Source organism: Serinus canaria, chromosome W (genome assembly GCF_022539315.1).
Source record: "Serinus canaria isolate serCan28SL12 chromosome W, serCan2020, whole genome shotgun sequence".
Lineage (NCBI taxonomy): Eukaryota > Metazoa > Chordata > Aves > Passeriformes > Fringillidae > Serinus > Serinus canaria.
The window spans coordinates 15,893,121-15,916,561 of record NC_066342.1 but is presented as its reverse complement, the minus strand read 5'-3'; the positions used below and the strand labels follow the sequence as shown (position 1 = coordinate 15,916,561).

At 42.9% G+C, this 23,441-nt stretch overlaps 1 protein-coding gene and 1 pseudogene across 2 annotated transcripts in view; both read left to right on the top strand.

The window, feature by feature from the left end:
* The window catches only part of LOC127060968 (uncharacterized), a 1,003,595-nt gene that overhangs the window by 505,385 nt on the left and 474,769 nt on the right, over window positions 1-23,441 (top strand). The gene's annotated exons all lie outside the window — the stretch shown is intronic.
* LOC103824956 (transmembrane protein 161B-like) overlaps window positions 1-23,441 on the top strand; it is a 72,419-nt pseudogene that overhangs the window by 31,811 nt on the left and 17,167 nt on the right.

Genomic DNA, 23,441 nt, shown 5'->3' with positions numbered 1-23,441 from the left:
GTGGAGTAGGCACTTGTGGTGCAGAAGGAACTGGAGGAGCCGAAGGGGGTGGTGAGGGAGTGGTTACCATGGGAGATACTGGGTCTGTCGTAGGGGAAGCCAAAGGGGTAGAAGAAGGAATTACAGGAGGTGGTAATGAGATAGCAGCCGGGGGAAAAGCCGGATCTGCCCTTTGAGGTGCCAGAGGAAGAGGATTATAAGGTGGAGGGGCGTCAGAAGGCAAATAATCCACGGGGTCCCATCTTTTACTAATTCCACCATCCCCTCCTTCATTCCCCTCTTTCTTCCTCTGCGCTTTACAAATCTGCACACCCTCATCTCCAATAGCATTCTTTAACCAACAAGCTACATACAATAATTGCTTGGGATCGGTATCCCCTCGAGCTGTCAGATATTGACTCAGTTGCTGACACATCCACTTGTCCCTTGTCCCACACCAAGGCCATCCTCCCTGCACTTCTAATTCTGGCTAAACTTCTACACAGTAATGGATCATCTTAACCTTTTCCAATCTCTCGGTGGCCTCTATAGAATCCCATCTCTCTAACAGTTCCCCTAAAGGACTATGGGGAGGTATATTCCTCAGCCTCTTGCCTGTCTCCTTGCTATTCCATCCTCCCATTTTTTTTCAGGTCTCAACACAAAAACTCACAAAGGTGCTTCTCTTTGAAGAGAAATCTACCAGAAGGTACCTATTTGAGGAGTTCCAGCCTCTACTGAACTCTAAATTTGCCTGAAGCTCAGGACTTTACCTGACTTCCTTCGTCAGGAAAAACAACTGCCTGATTTCTCCATGTATCAGGACTTAAAACCCAGCCTCCTTCGCCGAGGCCTGACTTCCTTCGTCAGGAAAAACAACTGCCTGATTTCTGTATGTATCAGGACTTAAAACCCAGCCTCCTTCGCCGAGGCCTGACTTCTTTCGTCAGTACTTAGTTTGCCTGCAGGGCTTTGAGCTTGCTCGAATCCTTCTCGAGACTTACAATCTTCCTGACTTCCTTTGTCAGGACTTAAAACAAACCTCGGCCTCCTTCGCTGAGATCTGTGCGTGCCACTCACCCAAAATTCCTCCCCACACCCGGAGGGGGGGGGCCCTCACTCCCCCTTCGGAGGCTGTCACTCACACTAATTCCAAATGCTTCCCTCCGTTCCCGGCCGGCACCCTCGCGGGAGTCTGAAACGGCGGTACAAGGAGGCCCCACTCACTTCGAAGATCTGGAAATAGCCAGCCTTCGTCTCATTCACACACCACTCACTCGCCCCCACTCCCGCCGCCGGTATTTTCTCACCAATCCGGCGCTCCTCGGCGTCACTGGTCCAAGCTGATCTCCTCGGGTCTTGATAGTTAGCTGTCTTGGAGGTCGCAGGGTGGGCGGCCGTCCCAGTCCTGTTGTCCTCTTCAGGATGCCATCCTCCCACCTGGCCACAAGCAGGGTGATGCTGATACAATAGAGTGAATTCTCAACCATAGATGGCTAATGACCCAATACTTAACAGGTGATTTGACAAGCAGTGCCGCGCTGCTGCATCAAGTGCACTTTACTCCCCTGAGAGCGGGGGGGGAGGCGGCGCCGGCTAGCTCGGAGCACAGCAGCAGCTAGCAGTGGGGGGCACTACCCGGATGCGTCAGGGACGTCTGGGCAGCGCCTTCGACAAGGCAGCAATATCGAGAGGAGCGGCAAAAGCGGAGAAGCTTGAGAGAAAAGAGGGTCTTAACTCGCCTGGTGCAGTCCAGAGGTTTATTGTCTCATTGTCTCCAGGGGATCCAGGCGGGAAAAGGCCAGGAACAAAGAGCAACAGCAGTATATGAAGGGGGTGTAACATAGGTACAAGAACCAATGGGGGAAACTGAGGAGGAGAATTGAATATAACTGACATGGACAAGAACTAATGATATAAAAGCTAGGGAGGGGCTCAGAGCACCTGCCAAATCACTTTCTGAGGAAGGGAGAAGTTTCTGGAGAAATGAGCAGGGCCCCGGGAGATGGACAGGGCTCTGGAGGAGGGGAAAATGTAACAAGTAGGGTGGTTGCTAAGGGAACGGGGGTGGAGACAAGGGCTTGGCAGCTTTCTCAGAACAGGAGGGAACCAACTCAGGGAGAGGGGGAAACCAGGGCTGAACCATCAACATAGGCTTAGGGATGCAAAATGGGGAGAACATTATAAGATGGGGAGAAAAACACCAAGGGGGAAAACAATACAAATGGAAACTGAACCCACACCACAACAAAGCAGCTAACAAAAGCACTCCTCGCCAGAACTGGTTAGACCTGTAATTCTACTTTTGGAAAAAAAAATGGGTTACCCTTTTCTTGTTCATAACAATGTGATGGAATTTGGTGTTTTGCAGGTGAAGAATTTCCTGATGGTTCCACACCAGCATTTGATTGATGTTTTGATTGGCAACACATAGCCTCTCAGGTGCTTGTTCTTTCCTCTGCATGGCCCAGCAGATGAAATTGCAAACATTTTTCATTTTAATTTATTTAAAATAAAAAGGGTGAGATGTCACCGACATGTTCTATGAAAAATCCTTTCCTTAGGATTTTTCCCCTCCTGAGAAGCTGGGAGGCCTCAGGAACAAACTGTAAACAATTCTTATCTGCTGCTGTGGAATGCAACAGGGGGAATCTGTGATTGGTCTCATCTGGTTGCTTCCAATTAAGGGCCAATCACGGTTTACCTATCCAGACGGTCTCGGGCAGAGACAAGCCTTTGTTATTCATTGCTTTTCTATTCTTAGATAAGCCTTCTGATGAAATCCTTTCCTCTATTCTTTTAGTATAGTTTTAATCTATTATCTATCTTAAAATAATAAATCAATAATAAATCTGATACATGGAGTCAACTTTCTCATCTCTTCCCTCATCCTGGGACCCTTGTGGACAATACCACAAATGCACAAAAGCTGAGATGAAAAACATGCTAAAACCCTGTAACCTTTTAAATTGCTGAGTGGTAATCCAGTATCAACTAACAGAGGTGAAGAGTGAAGTTCAGGTTAAAACAAGAGGTTGCTGAGTGAAAAAAAAAGTTTCTCTTAACCTGTATAATCTGGAAGTAGACTGAGACTAGGCCTCAATTATTTGAAAATAATCTTTAATTGTCATCCCTTTTTGTATATGTTGGCAATTGCCTTTAAAATATAATTGTAATTTTAAAGATTTGCAAACTTGTATTTTTCAGCATTGCATTATTTTCCTGAATATCAGTGGCTTGTGGATTTCACTGTTGCAGCTACAGTTGTGTATGTGGTGACTGAAGCCTATTGCAGTATCATGAAGCCTTCACAAGAAATGAATATCAGTGTAGTATGGTGTCTGCTTGTCTTGGCCTTTGCAGTGTATCCTTTACCTGTTTTTTAAAATCATTCTATCTGTTCCAAATAGCTTTCATCTTTCTTCAATTCATATAAATCTCTGTATTGTTGGTTTTCAGGATAAATAAATATGTATTTATCATTGCCTTTGCCTTAGTCTTTACTAGGAAGACCAGCCTTTGGAAATACCAGGCACAAGAGACCAGAAGGAAAGCCTAGAGCAAGGAAGCTGTACCTTTGGTGGAAAAGGATTAGGTCAGGGAATACTTAAGCAAACTGGACATAGGTAAGTCCATGGGCCCTGATGGGATGCATCCATGACTGCTGAGGGAGCTGGTAGTTGTCATTGCTAGGTCACTCTTGATTATCTTTGATCAAACATGGTGGTTGGAAGAACTGACCTAAGACTGAAAGAAAGCAAATGTCAGTCCTGTCTTTGAGAGGGCCAAGAAGGAGGACCCAGGGAACTATAGGCTGCTAAGCCTCACCTCAATCTCTGTGAAAGGGATGGAATAACTAATCCTGGAAACCATTTCTAGGCACATGGAGGACAAGAAAATCACCAGGACTAGTCAGCATGGCTTCACCAAGGACAGTGGATATTGTCTACCTGGACTTCAGGAAGGCTTTCGACCCTGTCTCCCATAAGATCGTCATAAAGCAGCTATTGATGTGTGGGCAGGATGAGAAAACAGTGAGGTGGACTGAAAACTGGCTGAATGGCTGGGCCCAAAGGATGGTGTTTAATAGCAGTGCAAAGTCTAGATGGAAGTCAGTGACTAACAGTGTATCCCGGGAGTCACTACTGGATCCAGTCTTGTTCATCTTCATTAATGGTTTGGATGATGGGGCAGAGTGTACCCCCAGCCAGGTTGCTGATGACACCTGTACAGGGTCTGGCTGAGTTCATCTTACTCCTCCCCAAATTGGGAGGAGTGGTTGATACACCAAGGGGTCACACTGCTGTCGCAGTGAGGGAGGCTCGGGTCATCTCAATATGAGAATCAGCAAGCTTCGTTTATTGATTAGAGCATCAGACATTTAAGCACAACACATAATAAGCTCGTGCATATTCTGTAAGCTAAACAGTCTATTGGTTATTCTTACTTCCTCATTCTTTACAACTTACATTTCCTTTTTCTCATGCCTTGCTCTCGGCTACATCATCTTGCTATCAGACTACAGCTATACCCAAGGCCACTGCGGCCTTGCAGGTGCAGAGACTCAGATTAGCTGAGTTTGGTACTTTTCCATAGCTATCATCTCTCCACACACTGCCATCCAGAAGGACCTCAACAAGCTGCAGAATTGGGCTGACAGGAACCTCATGCAGCTCAACAAGGGGAAGTGACAAGTCCTGCACCTGAGGGGAAATAATCCCACGCACCAGTACACATGCTGGAGGCTGTCCAGTTGTAAAGCAGCTTATCAGAAAAGGACCTGGGGGCCCTGGTAGGCACTAAGTTGAACATAAGCCAGCAATGTGCCCTTGCTGCAAAGAAGATGAATGGCATCCTGGGGTACATTAGATAAAGTATTGCCAACATGTCGAGGGAGTTGATCCTTCTACATTATTCAGTGCTGGTGAGGCCACACATAGAGTCTTGTCTCCATTTAAAGGATCCCCAGTGCAAGAGAGGCCTGGCCATATTGGAGAGAGTCCAGAGAAGGGCCGTGGAGATGATGAAGGGTCTCAGCATCTCTCATGAGGAAGCACTGACACAGCTGTGACTGTTTAGCCAAGAGAAGAGAAGGGTTAGGAGGATGGGGGAATCTCATTAGTGTTTACAAATATCTGAAGGGAGCATTTTCCAGAAAAATTGAATTCGTTACCCGGTGTGCGACAAGCCAATAATTGCACACTCAAGAGAGACATTGATTATTTATTTCTGAGTTGTGCAAGCCTGGGTGCTTGGTTAAATTACACAAATCAGGCACACCAATTATCAAAGCTTTTTACTATTAATATATTTTAGCAAACTGAGGAATTAGTGTTCATTGGATACAAGTTACATAGTTCTCTTATTAATCAGTATTGTCTCTTCTATTGGTTAATGATTATTTTGCTTCTCATGCTAATTAGTCTGCATGCCCACTCTTTCTCTTTTTTTGGGTCAGTGGGTTTCTTGGATCATTGGTCTGTGAGTCAGTGGTCATGGTGTCCCCCTGCTGGAATTGCCTTTTATCCAGTTGGAGCTGATTTCAGCACAGTTGCTGAGTTGGCTTTATTAGTTTCTTCCTTATCTTGAGAGTTCTGCCAGATGTCCCATAAACTCTGCAGTTTTTGTGTTCATTATCAGTGGGCATCCTTCTTCCCAAGCTTTGTTAAACATCCCCCTAGGTATAAGATCATTGAAGCATGTCTAGCCCTAAACTTGAACAAGGCAATTCTACTAACAAGTAATTTGTTTTTCTAGCATCTGGACATCATTTAGAGCTTGTTAGCTGCTCTCTATTTCATGAATTAAATCTCCCTTCTTGTTGATTAGGCTTGAAACTATACAAAGATCAAACATCAAAGAACATCCTTTATTAAGAAAATTTTACATGTTCCACATTTTGCAACAGGAGGGTACAAAGAAAAGGGACACAGATTCTTTTCTGTGGTGCCCAGTGACAGGACAAGAAACAATGGGCACGAAGTGAAACAAGAGGTTCTGTCTGAACATCAGGAAACACACCTTTACTGTAAAGGTGAGTGATGGAGATGAAGCACAGCCTGTCCTTTCTAGAGCCTCTACATGATGACAGAACTGCTCTATCAAGGCTTGTCTTCTCCCAGTAATGAGCCCAGTTCCCATGAATACTGTGACTCAAGCTGTTGTAGCCACTGTATGCACCACTGAAGAGCTTCCACAGCATCTTGTGCAGATGCACCTGCAGGGGCTTGGGGACCAAACATCTTCACTCAGAATTCTCAGTGGGGAAGATCTCTCCAAGCTAGGCATCAGGGCAGGGCCAAGACCAGAGACAACACCATAGGATTAAAAAGTTCTAGTAGATAATAGTCAGAAAGGCTAAGCTCTGCCTGCTCACCAGTTCTATTAGCTCTCCTGATAACACACCAAGGACAGCCATAGACATAATATTTACAAAATATTGTGTCCTTTGTTTGAATAGCTGTGTAACTCTGACATCTTACTTTTTCCTTGAAGTGAGTTAGCATTGTCAAGATGTTCTGATATGCTTTCTTTTCTCCAGCCTATAATTGGTATATGTACACATGTATGTAGATTTTCACACTATCATAGAATGACTTGGGTTAGAAGGGACCTTAAAGATCATTTAATTCCAACACATGTGTCCCTCCCCCCCCACCATGGGCAGGGGTGCCACCCACTAGATCATGTTGCTCAAGGCCCCATTCAACCTGGCTTGAAATCTTCCAGGGATGGGACATCCACAACCTCTCTGGGAAACCTGTTCCAGTGCCTCACCACCTTCTGGATAGAGAATTTCTTCCTAACATCTAATTTAAATCTCTCTTATTTTAATTTAAAACCATTACCCCTCGTCCTATCACTATCTGCCCATGTAAAAAAGTTGCTCTCACTCTTTTTTAAACCTTTAAATACTGAAAGGCTGCAATAAGGTCTCCCCAGAACCTTCTCTTCTTCAGACTGAACAGCCCCAACTCTTTCAGCCTGTCTTCCTAGGAGAGGTGCTCCAGCCCCCAGATCATCTTTGTGGCCCTCCTTTCAACCCGCTCTAACAGGCCTGTATCTTTCTTGTGCTGAGGACCCCAGAGCTGGATGCAGTACTCCAGGTGGGGGTACCATGAGGGCGGAGTAGAGGAGCAGAATCCTTTCCCTTGACCTTTTGGCCAGTCCTCTTTTGATGCAGACCAGGATGCGGTTGGCCTTCTGGGCTGCAAGTGCACACTGTTGTCTCATACTCAGCTTTTTGTCCACCATAACCCTCAAGTCCTTCTCTGCAGGGCTGCTCTCAATGACTTCTTCTACCGGTCTGTGCTCATGTCTGGGATTGCCCAGACCCAGGTGCAGCTCCTTGCACTTGGACTTGTTGAACCTGATTAGGTTCTCATGACCCACTTCTCAAGTTTGTCCAGGTCTCCCTGGATGGCATTCTTTCCTTCTGTTGTGTCAGCTGCACCTCTTAGCTTTGTGTCATCTGCAAACTTGCTGAGGGTGCACTCGATCCCCCTGTCTATGTCATTGATTAAGATATTAAAGAGCTCCGGTTCAAGGACCGAGCCCTGAGGGACACCATTCGTCACTGGCCTCCACCTGGATATAGAGCCATTGTCTATAACTCTGGCTCTGTCCATCCAGCCAATTCCACAATGTTCATGGAAGCTTTGTAAGGTAGACAGAGAATCTTGTATGAAGGCTTACTTAGTCCCCGCAAAATCCAAAGGAATGGATTTTGATTAATTTAACACAAGGGAAGAAACTTGGAAAGTTTTGCAATTTGGTGACAAGTTTATTGTGGTGTTTGAAGCAAAATATAGTTACAAACATATGGTCAAATACTGGTTTTGAACTCACTTGTAAAAACCAAGAATACGCATATTTAATAATTGATTAGAGCTGCATGAAGCTGTTCCCTACATAGTTGACTTCTGGTGTATATGCCCACCAAGTGTTAAGAAAATTTCACAACTGGCCTATGCAGGCTGAGGAGAGAGGCTAGGATGCAAAGTATAGGATTACAAGAACAATTATTTATTCATGCACATGAGGTGTCCCATTCAAATTGGTTCACCCCAAAAACAGTTTTACACATAGTTCTTATACCTTTCAAGCATTCAGTTACAACACAATTTGACCAATCCCTACTTAACACACACATGTTGCTGTTTTTCAGAACAACTATAATTCTATGGCACAATCACCCATCTGCTTCTTTTTTGATCTAGATGTCCTAGTCGTGCTACAGTTAGTTATCTATAATGACAACTAATAGGAAGGTTTCACAGAGATGTTTGTTAGAGGGGGTAGGATGCTGGCATCATCTTGATAGTCCAGGGGTATCTTTTATGCTTCAAGGTGGAGCCTGTCTTCCTTGCAATGAATCGGGGACCTTTAGTCATGCTGACTTAACCATGACTATGCAGTATACAATATAAATGATATATATCTAGCTTAAGAAAGTTTATACAATTTCCTACTATAAAGACTAATTGGTACAATAGTTAGGGAATGAGATTTTTTATGGGCTTAGAAGCCCACTGTAGTCCCTTTGCATGGCTTGGCTGGGAGGAGCTGGCTAAATATGAAGGGACGGGAACAATGGAACTAGACAGAAAATAAAAAACTTGAATAGTGAAAATAGCAAACCTACAGATGCTAGATTCCAAGGACCCTTTGGGCGGGGCCAACACAGCCAGGTATAGGGGCACAATGTCCAATCAGAAAGGTCAACTCAGGATATGACCTTATAAGAAAAAGGTCTTGACCAATGGTGAAGGAAAACTGGAAACCTGACCAAATATAGGATAGCCCTATTAGCATACTACTAACCTACATGACTCCACGGTTTCCACTGTGGCCTGGGCAGGTGTTCCCTTCCCCTCAGTGCTCTGCCTGCCACAGTCTGAGGTCAAAACCTTCTGTAAAAGCATCTGAGATAAGGAATCTTAGCAGGACGAGATCTCACAATTTTTTTCCTAACACAAGCTGTTTTGCAGTGGTGCTCATTGCTGATTTGCCCATCTACTTTGCAACTATTTCACTTTGTTCATCTGTGCTAACCTAGTTTATCTGATTGCTTTTTTTGGCAGAGAAGGAAAGACAATGTAAAAGAAAAGTTGCTGCTTTCAGTTCTAGTGAGGTACTTGTCTTTTTTTTTTTTTTTTCCTTGCAGCCATCTTTGTTGTTTCAACTCTTTTAAGCATATGATTGCTCATGTGCCATACTGTGTTCCTGCCTTGTAATGAGTTTCACAGAATCACAGAATCAATTAGGTTGGAAAAGGCCTCTGAGATCAAGTCCAACCTATGACCTAACCACCATGTCAACTAGACCATTGCACTAAGTGCCTCATCCAGTCTTTCCTTAAACACCTCCAGGTGTTACCAAAAATTCAGTAAAATAAAAAAAAAACTACTTAACACCAGTGTAGCATTAAGAAGCAGGCATTCTTTATTTGTCTGGATGCACAGGGGGATAGCTCCTCCCAAAGCCGTGCATACTGGGTACAGGAAAGTTCCTGTTTATATACTGTATTTTGCATACATATTCATTGATTGTCCCAGACTAAACATAAATATGATAATCATTTCCCCAAAATCATTAACATATTTCCCCTCCCTTTATGCATGCATTCTTCTGTCCTGGGGGGGGGTCTCTCTGGTGGCCCCTGGTGGTCGTAGACCCCAACATTCCAAGTGACCTGGCTGAATTGGCAGGACACTGAGGCTGGTGAACTTCCAGTTCTCCTTCTTAGACAATGGGCAGTGTGCAGTTTCCATAGGCCAGTAGTTTTGGAGAACAAGCTCTGTGTTAGCTCACCGGGTGTAGGCTATTTATCATCTGGCAACATTGCCCCTCTTTGAGGCTTGTGAAGCTTGTCTTCTTTGCAAGCCTTCATAAGCCTCACTTTGCCTTTTTACTAACATCATAGAAGTTCCTCATGTTGCATTAGCAATCATATTTTTATGCAGCTTAAAGCAACCATCATAATCACAATTATTTTTGTGATCACATTTATACTTTGCAAAAGTGAGGCCAACCAACCAGTTAGAGAAAATCCAAATCCTTTAAATATTTTGTTTAGCCAGTTGCTTTCTAATCCTGCTCCTAATTTTCTGCTGGATGCAGCAACTGATTTTATCCTCTCTATTTGATTATCCAATTTAGCAGTCACATTTGGAATGTGGACACAACAAGTACTGTTGTTTAAATTCAAGTATCCACATACTCCATGTTCATGTAACAGCAATAAGTCTGAGGCCAATGTGTTTTGTAAGATTATTTTAGTTGTGGCTTGCAATTGTTCATTTATTTCAGTGAACCCCAATTGAATTGCATTTGCTAAAGTTTCCATTTGCAGAGTCAAATTGTGTATGGTTAATCTATTTCTGAAGGTAGATATTTGGGAAGTGAAGATGGATTTTAAAATCCATCCCACTATGCTTCCTGTACTGAGATGTTTCCAAGTCTCATTGCATTTAACTTTTCCCCACAGTTGGGCTTCCAATGGTGACTCCTTTCGCAAGGGACATGATGTTAATACTCCCAGTGTCGATTGCACTCTTGATCCTCCCAAGGGCAAATGTGTGGTCCGGATCCCATTACTTCCCACCCATAATGTGGGTCCTAATGATTTTACCTTGTCCTGCTGATAGTCTATCTCTCTCCAAGTCTCGCTATTTGTTAGGTGAGACGAGGCATCATTAAGAAGGGTAGAATAAGTTCTACAAACACATCCTAACCTTAGAGCTTGAGCCACAGTCATGAGTCGCTGTATCTTCTTACAAGTGTATACTTGAGTGCAATTCCACTTTTCTCTTTGAATCCTTTTGCCTTGACCTTGTTGAATCAGAATATTTTATACCAACATGTAAGGGGTCTTCTGGGAAGCCTGGATTTCCTTCCCAACCCAGACACCACTGAACTGGCTGGATATATTCCCATTGCCTCGTTTGAGGGCTGTTCTGTATTTTGGGTATTTGACATCCCCAAAGGGTATTAGTGCAGTCTGTCGGCCGATAAATATTTCCTGAGGTTATTTCCAGATCTGGTTTTGAGATATTACAATTTTTAACAGTATCATCCATTGTAAGGAATATTCTCCTTCCATCCCTGTCCAATTGGTATGGGTGCTATTTCCTTCCCACATGTTCCCAAATTTTTGTCAAATTGCTGACTAAAGCTCCCCACTGAACTGGATTTTCTGCAGAGGTTGGTGTTGGCAAACAAGCTGCTATAGAGGTTACATTCTGTAATCCGCCAAAATCTTGCACTAGCATGAAGATCACTTTTCCCTTCCCAGAGATTAACATAATAGTTTCTATTATTATTATAAATATGCAATTATTTATTGTCTTCATTTAGAACCAATAAATAATATCCTCCTAGAAAATCATATCATATACCTAAAGCAATGGGATTTATATACAAAAAAATCTCCACTATGTTAATTAATCTTGTTTCTGCTGTGTTTAATGCTTGATTGCTGGTTTTACCTGTGTGTGATGGACCCAGGGTTCGATTCCTTTCAACTTAAGCGCAGTGTAGGTTACCAGAAGGATGTGAAAGGGTCCTTTCCACTTTTCTTTCAAGGGTTCATAGTTCCATGTCTTTACATATAGAAAGTCCCCAGGTTGGTATTGGTGAACGGGTGCATCCAAAGCAATAAGCAGGGTTATAAACTGGCATAGTCCAGTAAGGGTTTTTTCTAAAGAAATTAAGTATAGATTTAAATCTGTTTCTCCCTTTGAATGTATTTCTCTGGGAATGGATGGTGCTTGATACAGCCATCCATACAGCATGAGGACTTACTTTGGTTTTTGGACCTTGGCTGAATTCTGACTCGCAAAAGAATCAGAGGGAGGGCCTGTGGCCATTTTAAGGAAGTTTCTTGATACATTCTGCTAATTTGTCATTTCAAAATCTGATTTATCCTTTCCACTTACTCACTTGATTGTGGTCACCAAGGTGTGTGTAAGTCCCATTTTATGCCTAGAGTTTTGCTCAGCTGTTGCACCATATCTGCTATAAAATGTGGGCCTCTGTCTAAGGACATCCCAAGTGGTACCCCAAATCTCGGTATGATTTCTTTAAGCATGGTTTTTACCATTTCCCGAGCTTTATTGGTGTGACAGGGAAAGGCTTCTGACCATCCAGAAAAAGTATTTACCAATACCAAAAGATACCTATACCCATTTTGTCTGGGTAATTCAGAGAAATCTATTTGCCAGTAATCTCCAGGTGAATTTCCCTGTTTAATTGTTCTAGGAGGTAGCCTCTTCCTATATATGGGATTGTTTTTTAAACAAATTGGACATTTCACTAGGATTGATTTTGCTATTTCAGTCATCCCTACCCTGAGTACAGAGCTTTGGAGACTAGATATCATGGACTCAATTCCCCAATGGGTTTTGTTGTGTTCTTTTTTCATTATTTTCCTCATTACAGATTGTGGAGCTATAACCTGTTGGCTGTCTGCTCCCCACCATCCCTCCTGATTCTTAGTGGCTTTTAATGTGTCTGCTAAGCACTGATCTTGTCTGTCATAATTAGGCTTCAATTCAGATATGTCAATTTGTCTTTGTGGTACCAACACTAGGATGCCTTTTTCAGCTACTCCTCAAGCTGCTTTATCTGCTAATTGGTTTCCCTCTATAACATTAGTTTGCCCAGGTTGCTGTGCTTTGCAATGCATCGCTGCCACCTCCTTTGTGTTGCAGCCAGAATAGCTGCTAATAAAGTCCAGGGTAAGGAAGCAAAAAGGGCCTTTGCATACTATCCACAGATGTTTAATTCAGCCGCGCGGTAAGATGTTCAGGGTCCCAGGGCACACTCCTCAGGGGAGTCCAGATTTCTCTGTCCCCAGAGGTCAGGGCTCCACAGTGGTCTCAGGGCAGTTCCAAGATGAGGGTCAATTGGGGAATAGGGAGGGAGTGGCTCAGGGACATAGAAACAAGGGGAGGAGCCAATGGGGTCCCAAAAGCCCCTGAGGGAAGCCTCCCGGGCATTTGGTTTTTTAATTTCTTCCAAAAGTTGTAATATTTCTTCTTTGTGTTTAATAGCTGATCCTTGAGCTGATAGCAGTCCCCTTTCCTTCCATATAGCTTTGTGGGCATGAAATACACCAAAGGCATACCTAGAATCAGTCAAAATATTCACCCTTTTCCCCACTGCCAAATTCAATGCTTGTATTAATGCTATTATTTCTGCCTTTTGTGCTGACATCTTAACTGGTAAAGATCAAGCTTCCAGTACTTCACTAGTAGTTACCATTGGATATGCTGTCATCTGTTTTCCATCCTTCATGAAACTGCTGCCATCTGTGAATAATTCTAACTCAGGATTCTCTATTGGATCATCTCACAAATCACTTCTGCTGGAATAAATCTGATCAATAGTTTGAAGACAGTCATGTGCTGGGGCTCCCTCATCCACTGCCTTTGGGCCAAGGAACACAGCTTGATTCATGGCTGTTGTCATCTTCAATTCCACATCAACCTCTTCCAAAAGCAGACTTGGTATTTCAGCATCCTGCTGGGGGATAGCCATTGTTCCCCCTTTTGCTCTAATATGGATATCACCATGTGAGCGACAAAACCAGTTATATGCTGTCCATTCATGAACTTCCTGGCTTCTTGGATCAGTAGAACAGTTGCAGCAACTGCTTGCAAGCATCCCAGACGTCCTTTGCTCAGGTTGTCCAGCTGTTTGGAGAAATAGCCCACAGGTCTCCTCTAGGTTCCCAGCTTATATGTCAGGACCCCCAGAGCTAAATGTTGCCTCTCATGTACAAACAGTTCATAGGGCTTGGTAAAGTCAGGAAGCCCTAATGCAAGTGCTGTCATTAATGCCTTTTTCAGTTCTCAGATGGCAGTTCGGCACTCAGGAGTTCACACCAGTTGTCCTTCCTTTGTTTCTTCTAGGGTTTCATAGACAGGCTTCACTAAAAGTCCATAGTTTGAGATCTACAACTGGCACCACCTAACCACTCCCAGAAAGCCTCATAATTCTCAGATTTTCCATGGTTCTGGAGTTTGTCAGATTGCTTCCTTTCTGTCAAAGCCAATAATTCTCTGCCTTTGAGTGATCTTGAAGCCCAAATAAATCACAGCTGTCTTTCCTATTTGAGCTTTTCTTTTAGTTACTATGTAACCATTCTGTCCCAGAAAGTTAAACAGATTTATGGTCATTTGTAGGCATTAGTTATGGGTCTCCACTGCCAGCAGAATGTCATCCACATACTGTTAAACTACTCTTTTGGTGTTATTGTTCTTCCATTGTTCTAATTCTTTTCCTAGTATATTACCAAATATTGCTGGACTATTTTTAAATTCCTGCAGTAGGATGGTCCAGGTTAACTGAACTTTGCATCCAGAGGTGTGACTTTCTGTCCTGGTTTAGGGCAAATTTGGGAGAAAACCTCCAAAGGGGGCCCCTCCAGAAAGCAAACCCACGCGGCCCCTCCCTCCAACCAGTTCATGAAGGATTCCTCAGAGAGAAGTGGAAAGAACCTGTTTATTTAACAGGAAAAACACCCCCCAGCACACAAAATGAACAATACCGGGTGACAACACTCTTTCACTGCTCTGAAAAAGATGACAAATTCAGAAAGTCTCTCCTGGGATCGGTCGCTCTGTTATCAGTCCTTCCGGCGCTGAGGATGGCTGCTGCAGGCCACAAGGTGCAAACTCTCTGGGTTTCCCAGGTCCCAGTCTGGAGCAGTCTCGAGTGGTTCCAAGAAAGGGAAAGGAAAAACAGTCCAGGGAAAATTTGGACTGCCTAGCTAAACTAACTAACAAGCAGAAGCAAAAGCAAGAGCAAAGCAGGAGCAAAGCAGGAGCAAGAGCAGAGCAAAAGCAAGAGCCAAAAGCAAAATCACCACTATGTACTGCCCCCGTCTCTGTGTCCCGTCGACTGTTGGGGGAGTGAGCAGGCTGATAGCAAAACAAAACAAAACAAAACTTCACTCTTCAGAGCCAGTCTTGAAGGCACAGAACATATTATCCAGCATAAACAGAACACATGATTGGGGATGCAAGCATCACCCTAGGACACTTCCCATTCAAAATCAAATTATTGCTTGACTGTTTTCCTCCAAAGGTACCCAGAAAAAGGCATCCTTAAGACCAATCACTGTAAAACATTTATAGTCCCCTTTTAGTGCTGTCAAAAGTGTGGAGGGATTAGCTACTACTGGATGATAATCTGGTACTATTTTTTTAATGTCCCTTAAATCTTGCACTAACATATATTCCCCATTTTGCTTTTTAATTGGTAATATCGGTGTGTTATATTCTGATTCACACTCCTTCAATAACCCATATTCTAAAAAATTTTTTATGAGCTTTTCCAGCCCCTTTCTTGGCTTCCGATTAATAGGATATTAGTTTTGCCCTACCGGTTTAGCTTCGGGTTTTAGAATAATCCTCACGATTTTGTCCGCTTTTGATGGTCCGGGCATTTCAGGTGCCCATACCAATGGGGTCACAGTGTTGTCTACCTCCTCTGTGGTTTCTTCCAATTCATTTGACTCCTTGTCATGGTTTTGTAGCATAAAAATCCTTGCCTCCATGGCTTTCAATTCTGGTATTTGCATTTGTATTTCCCTATCCTGAAAAATTATTTGAGCATGCAGTTTTGCCAATAAATCTCTCCCCAGGAAGGGGACTGGGAATTTGGGCATATAAAGAAACTGGTGAGTAATCCAATTCTTTCCTAATTTAAATTTCATGGGTTGTAAAAAGGACTGATTTTCACTTTTCCCTGTAGCACCAATTACATTTACCACATCCCTACTAAGTTTCTCTTTACATATATTTATTACTAAATAAGTTGCTCCTGCGTCCACCAAAAATTCCACTTCTTTCCCCAGCCTCAGTGTAACCAGGGGTTCAGCTGGGGTAGAATCCCCTGGTCCCCTTCAATCTTCATCTTCTAATGTAACAGTCTGTAAGACCGACTCCAGCTTTCTAGCCGATGGGTGTTCTCGCTTCCAATGCCCTTTTTCTTTGCAGATTGCATACTGGTGTTCCCCTAACCGTTGTCAGGGAAATGGTGGAAGCCTCCCGCCTCCCCTTCCCCTTGTTCCTCCCCTCCCAACCTCCCTTATTGGCTGGTCCCTTAGTACCCTCCACGGGTTCCTTAGCCACCCCCAAAGTCACAAACAGTTTGTCATGTCTCTTGTTTTCACTTCTAGCCTGCCATAGTTCCTTTTCCCGATCCCTGTTGTGATATGCTTTCCACGCTTCATCTAACAACTTTCCTAAGTCACATGACTCCACTCCTTCCAGTTTCTGGAGTTTCCTTCTAATATCCAGGGCCGACTGCCCTATAAAAATAGTTGCTAACTGTACAGCCTCCTCTGGAGTCTCAGGATCCAGATTAGTATATTTTCTGGCAGTCACCTTCAATTGTTCTATGAAAGCCATGGGGGATTCAGTACTGTCTTGCTTTACCTCATACAGTTTTGACCAGTTCATGGCTTTCAGTACGGCATGCTTTACATCAAAAAATATCCATCTCTGATATCTTGTTAAATGATCTCAGGGCCCCAGTAAATTAGGGTACCACCTTGGATCTGTTGAAGGAAAATTCTGATTCACAGTTCCTTCTAAGTGTCCATGAGCATGTGCCCTTTCCACCTGCTTTCTGGCCATGGTCAACACCATCCTTTTTTCTGTGCTATCCAACAGCATATCTAACATCACTTGTGTATCATTCCAGTCAGGGTCCTGAGTCCTAATTATGGTTTCAAATACTTTAGCCACTCTATTTGGATCCTCTCTATAAACTCCAGCTGCCTTTCTCCATGACATTAAAACCACAATTGAAAATAGGGTCTTTACTGTTGCTGGACCATGATTCCAGATCGCCTGCTGGAGGGGAGTCATCAGAATATCCCCGGCATTCCTGTTATGAATAGAGACGAGAGCTTAGACAAGTCCTGCCTTTTACTCAGATTTCTGTCAGTAGCTCTGTTTGGAGTGGCCTGCACCCCAGATTGTTCTCATTCGCAAGTTCTTAAGAATGGCCTATTAGGTCTATTACAAAATGAATTATTTATTGAAAAGACACAAAATTAACAGACATAAGACTTTAAACAGACTACTTACTACACAGGATAAAACAAAAATAACTACTAGTAGATAAAAAATACAGTGCATTATATAAAGGTACCTATATTACAGCTAGCAAAGAAACAGTATAGATTAGGATTCAGTGTGACTTACCACCAGATTGATGATGGAATACACATACAATTCCTTCACTCAGTTCCTGGGAAAGCATCCACAGAATTTGCATCCAAACTCCAGGGAGAAGTCCTACACGTTTTTAGGATGTGTGTAGGAGACTTGTGCCTCTGTGAAAGTTTGTGTAGCTTTTATAGTTTGCAAAGTAAAGTGTCTCTCAGTCAGGAATTCCAGCTTATCTCCCCACATCTTGTTCTCAAGGCAAATTGTTTATTGGGAATTCCACCCCTGGTGCCAGAGAGAGAAATAACTCACTAGCCAGCAGACTCCCTAGTCAGACAAGCTGGCCTGGGTTATCTCATCAATTCATGTGAGGGGGAGAATGTCCAGAGCAATCCCACCACCTCATGGACAGAGCAGACATGCTCTTCTGTGGTAGGGGGAATGTCCTGCCACAATTCTCCCCAACACCTCCTTGCCGCCTTCTAGTGTGTCCTGGAATCAGGCTAAAATCCTCCGATCCCCTAAAGCATTCTCTCCGTTTCAGTCCACTCTCCCGTGACCTACTTATGCGTCTAGCCGCATTCATCATTCACCATTCACCCCACCTGCTCTTTGCCACAGAGCAACCATCAGCTCTAAATCGTCTTCATCTTGTCTTCCACACTTTAAGCACCTCTGTCCTATGCTGCACGCAGAACACCACCTTTTCAACCCTTTGCTTTTCTTTTCCTTTTCAAGTGCTAAAATTAATGGATCTTGCAGGGTCCTCCCACATTCCTTTTGCCAGTCCGGATGATTTCTTAGGGTGAAAAACAAGTCAGCATAAGGAACATCATCCGCTTATTTTCTCTTCCACCACAACATTAATTGCAATATGGGGTTATACTGTAAGATTCCATCCTTAGGCCACTTCTCTTGATCTTACAGTGAGTAAAGTGGCCACCACTGATTACAAAATTTTATACATTTTTCACATGTGAGGGGATCACTCGCAAGTTTTTTCCAGTGTTTCAAAATACATCCCAGTGGTGACACCTGTGATACCCCTTTTGAGGTTTTGTTTTCCATTATAACAAATTACTGTTTAGGAGCTCCTTAGAAGGGACTCTAAACCTTCCCTTTTCCCACCTTAGGTACCTTTAAACCAAATCCTGTGTAGCTTTTGCTGCACCTTACAGGTAGGTAAACAGTTAACACCTTTAGAGTAAAGAATGCCTTTATCTTACCTGGGGTCTTGCTCCAATTTCCTTTGGACCAGGGACTGAAGGTTCTCCCCAAGAATCCCTTGGTGCCATCTGGAGGTCTTGCGATCTCTTGGATCCGTTGAAGTTCAGGAGTTCGTCCCATCTGGGTTGCCAAAATTTTTACCAAAAATTTGGTAAAATAAAAAACTCAACACCAACGTAGCATTAAGAAGCAGGCATTCTTTATTCGGCCAGATACACGGGATGGGGAGGGGGGATAGCTCCTCCCAAAGCTGTGCATAGTGGGTACAGGAAAGTTTGTTTATATACTGTAGAGTGCACTCTATCACTTTGTCTATGTCATTAATGAAGATATTAAACAGCACTGATCCCAATACAGACTCCCAAGGGACACCACTTGTCACTGATGTCCATTGGGTCTCTGAGCCATTGACCACTATCTTCTGAATGGGACTGTCCAATCAATTCCTTATCCACTGAACAGTCCACTCATTGCATCCATCTGTCTCTGATTTAGAGAGAAGGATGTTGTGGCAGACCATGTCAAAGGCTTTACAGAAGTCCAGATGACATCTGTAGCACTTCCCTTGTCCACTGATGTAGTCACTCCATCATAGAAGGCCATTAGGTTGGTCAGGAAGGACTTGCCCTTGGCAAAGCTGTACTGATTGTCCCCAATTGCGTCCCTGTCCTCCGTGTGCCTTAGCATAGCTTCTAGGAGAATCTGTTCTGAGATCTTCCCATGCACAAAGGTGAGGCTGACAGGTCTGTACTTCCCAGGGTCCTCCTTTCTACCCTTTTCCAAACAAGTACAATGTTTCCCTTTTTCTAGTCACCTGGGACTTCCCCTGACTGGCATGACTTTTCAAATATCATGGAGACTGGCTTGGCAGCTACATCAGACAATTCCCTTAGGTCTCTGGGATGCATCTCATCAGGTCCCATAGACTTATGTACGTTCAGGTACCTCAGGTGGTCATAAACTTGATCTTATAGTGGGAAGTGTGACAGTGTTCGCAGGGGTCCCAGGATGAGGGAAGAGATGAGAATGTTGACTCCATGTTTCAGAAGGTTTGATTTATTATTTTATGATATATATTATATTAAACTATACTAAAAGAATAGAAGAAAGGATTTCTGCAGAAGGCTAGCTAAGAATAGAAAAGGAATGAATAACAAAGGCTTGTCTCTGACCAAGACAGTCTGGACAGCTGGACTGGGATTGGCCATTAATTAAAAACAACCAGATGAGACCAATCACAGATCCACCTATTGCATTCCACAGAAGCAGATAATCATTGTTTACATTTTGTTCCTGAGGCCTCTCAGCTTCTCAGGAGAAAAAATCCTAAGGAAAGGATTTTTCATAAAACATGTCAGTGGCAGGGAAGCACTTTGCTCCCCCAGTCCCTGTCTTGCAGTCCATCCACTCAAGAGATGTGTGAAGAGAGGTTTCCAGTGAAGACTGAGGCAAAAAAAATTGTTGAGTACCACAGTCTTCTCTTCATCCATTGCTACCAGCTTTCTAGCATTGCTTATCTAGGTATTCCTTCTTTGACCTTCCTTTTCTGTTTGACATTCCTGTAGAAACCCTTCCTGTTATTCTTTGCATCCTTTGCCAAATTCAGTTCCAGCTTTGCCTTGGCCTTTCTCACCCCATCCCTACGTGGTCATACTTCTCTATACTTTTCCCAGGTCGCCTGTCCTTGTTTCCACGGCCTGTGCATTTGCTTTTTTAGTTTGACAAGCAAGTTCTGACTCAGCCATACCAGTCTCTTGCTTTCTTTGCCCAATTTCTTGCTCCTGGGGATTTCTTGCTCCTAGAGCTCTTGCGCTCTATGGAAGACTTCCTTAAAGATCTGCCAGCTCAGTTCCACTCCCATGTCTCCAAGGGCAGTTTCCCAGGGGATCCTATTGACTAGCTCCTGGAAGAGCTGGAAGTTTACTTTCCTTACGTTCAGGGGCCTTACTTTACTCCTTACCTAACCTATGTCCCTCCGGATTCCAAACTCCATCAGTGCAGGATCACTGCAGTCCAGGCTGCCTCCAATCTTGATGACCCCAATAGAGTTCGCTTACGCTGGTGACCATCAGATCCAGTATCTCACCATCTCTGGTAAGGCTGTCTATTACCTGGCTCAAGAAGCCCACAAAGTTTCAGTAATGGTAACAAGGTCATAATTTTCTAGCATCTCAGTGGCTTCAAATTCCTCCTGTTTGTGGCCCATGCTGAGTGCATTGGTGTAAAGGCACCTCAGCTGGGCAGTTGGCTGTGTTGCCTTCCTAGAGGAACACCCTTTAATTCTTTTGAGATATTTCCCTGGTGTTTTCCTCTAGATATAAGTGAAAAAATAGCTTACTAACATGTGAAACAGCAACAAGCAAAAAAATAACAGTAAATAATCACTAGATACAAAATTGCTAAATCTCAAAAACCCCACAGAAACAAAGAGACACCCAAAATGGCTGAGTACAGCTCCCTTCCAAGATGGTGGCCCCCACTGCTAATCACATGTAGGGAGTCAAAGAGAAAATGGTGCCAGGACAATCCCATTATTGATAGAAGTTCTTCTTGGGGCATCCCATTTCCTGCTGTTGTATGCATACCCTGTGTTTTCTGCTCTCCCACACCAAATCCTGCACAAAGTTACTTAATCTGATGCTTGAATATTTTTAAGTGTCGTAGAAAATATTTTGGCGTTTTTAAGGTAAAAAATCAATTTTGTCTTGTCATTATAGAGCACGACACAGTACAAAAGTACACGACTCCATCAAAAGGTGCAAGAGCGAGATTCATTTTAGCAACCTTGCCTTTATACTTTTCCAAGACACTGACACCCATCCAGCATATACATTCAGTGCCCATTGGTCATAAAAGAGAAACAAATTCCCAGTGGGTGATCGGGGAGCCACGTCACTCTGTGAGCTAGCCAGAGTCCATATCTCTTAACTTTTTCTCCTCCATTCTGTCTCCATGGTGACAACCTTGGTCTTCCTTCAGGAGAGATATGGGGCTTCTCCTTATCTTCAGGAGGCCTTTGCTAGCTCACAAGAACAGCACAGAATGTCGTTCCTACATGTCTTTTCTGACAACTTTTATATATATGTAGATTCTTACAGCTTCTCTGCTCTTACGCAAAGAGTTACGTTTTTGTTGCTTCCATTAATCATGATGTCCTGAAAACTAAGAAAAGGAAATCTCATTGAAAGGGTACAGATTTTGTAAAGCTACCTGGAAACTTTTGTAAGTTTACTTAGGAAAGCTCAACAGACATTTGAGAGAACAGCTTTTGCATTAAATGCTTATTGTGTGGGCTTTTTTGTTTCTAAAGGACAACAAATCTGTCCTTACTTAATGTCTTCTAAAACATCTTGCCTTTCATCAAGGACGGAATAGAAAAATCAATTTCTGTGTTTTTCTTCAAAAAAATAAAAAAGAGAGAATTATGTGAAGAGGAGCACCTTTTCTACCTTTTCAACATTCTTCTCCCCAAAAGAACAAAAAGCCATTAATGTTATATACACTGTATACATATATATGCACTATATATATCTCTGTGTGTGTATTTGTGTGTATGGATGCATGCATGTGTACAAACATGCATTCACATATAGTTAAGACAAGACTGAGGAAATATTTTAACCAAGATTATTTCAGCAGCAAACATGAAGTGACTTGAAACGTTCTATATTTTTGCCTTTGAAGTCTGGATTTTTGTAGTGAAGAATCTTGAATACACCCACTTGGGGTTGTGCATTCTTACAGAACATATGTAACTTCACTTCTGCATTTTCTGCTGTGTAGTTTGATGGAATATTTTTCATCTATCTTGATATTTTACATTGAAGATACAGTTGTCTTATTTTTGGTTTGATATAACTTCAGTAAATTCTTAAGAGTATGTAAAATTTACATTTAAACTTTGGTTCAATTATTCTCAGGTTGATAGTGAATACCATTGCATTTGGCTATCAGTAAGCCTAACTGAAAACAAAATTGTATTCCAGAATAGTGTATTCCTAGCTACCCATTATGTGATTGTGTGCCTGTGTTTATTCAGCTCCTACAGAACTGTAAAGCATAATTCACCTCAAATTGGCCAAATACTTATTACTTTTTAAAGCATTTGCACATCTTAAAACAGTCTTAGTGTAGATGACCAAAATACAGGTTTATAACTCATATATATAGTTATTTTGCAAACTTGATTTTCCTTAATATTTTTCTTGAATAGTAAGATGCTGTTTTCATTGACCACCCATTATTTCATAGTAAAGGATAGAGGTGAAAGATCAGACTGTATCACCTTTGGCTTCTCCTTTTTGGTGAAAGCAATGGCAATCCTGATTGTGACAGAAAGCAATCTAGAGTTTGGACTCGAATCAGGTAACTCCTTTCTTCAGGGTTTGCAATAGCTCTAGTGATTACATTACATGAAAAGCTAATTTTAAGCAGCTTAGATAGTCTTGAGAATAACTATATGCAAATAAACTCTACATGAAATTCACTTGTAGGAAATATTGCTTTGGAATACCAGTTCTGAAGGATAGCCTGTATATTTTCCTTGTTTTGTTTTAAATGATGTCATCTTTACCTGGTGTCCTAGGGTGACGTTAGGATGCTGGTATCCCCATTCATGTGTGCAATTTATGCTGGATATTAAGTTCTGTGCCTTTAAGACTGGCCCTGCTGAGTGAAAGTTTTGGTTTGGGCCTCTTATCAGCCACTCGGCAGGACATACAGATAGTACAGTACATAGTGCTGCTTTTTTGCTTTTTGCCCTGCTTTTCGCTTTGCTCTTGCTTCTGCTCTACTTCTGCTTTGCTTCTGCTTGCTCTTGCTTCTTTCCTCTGCTCATTAGTTAATTTAGCTAAACAGCCCAAATTCCTTCCTGGACTGTTTCCCCTTTCCTGTTTGGACCTAGCCGAAGCTGCTCCGGACTGGGACCTGGGAAACACCGAGAGAGAGTTTGCATCTTGTGGCTGCAGCAGCTGCCCCAGCGCCGGAGGGACTGATAACAGCGACCACCCCCAGGAGAGACTTTCTGAAGTTGTCATCTTTTTCCAGAGT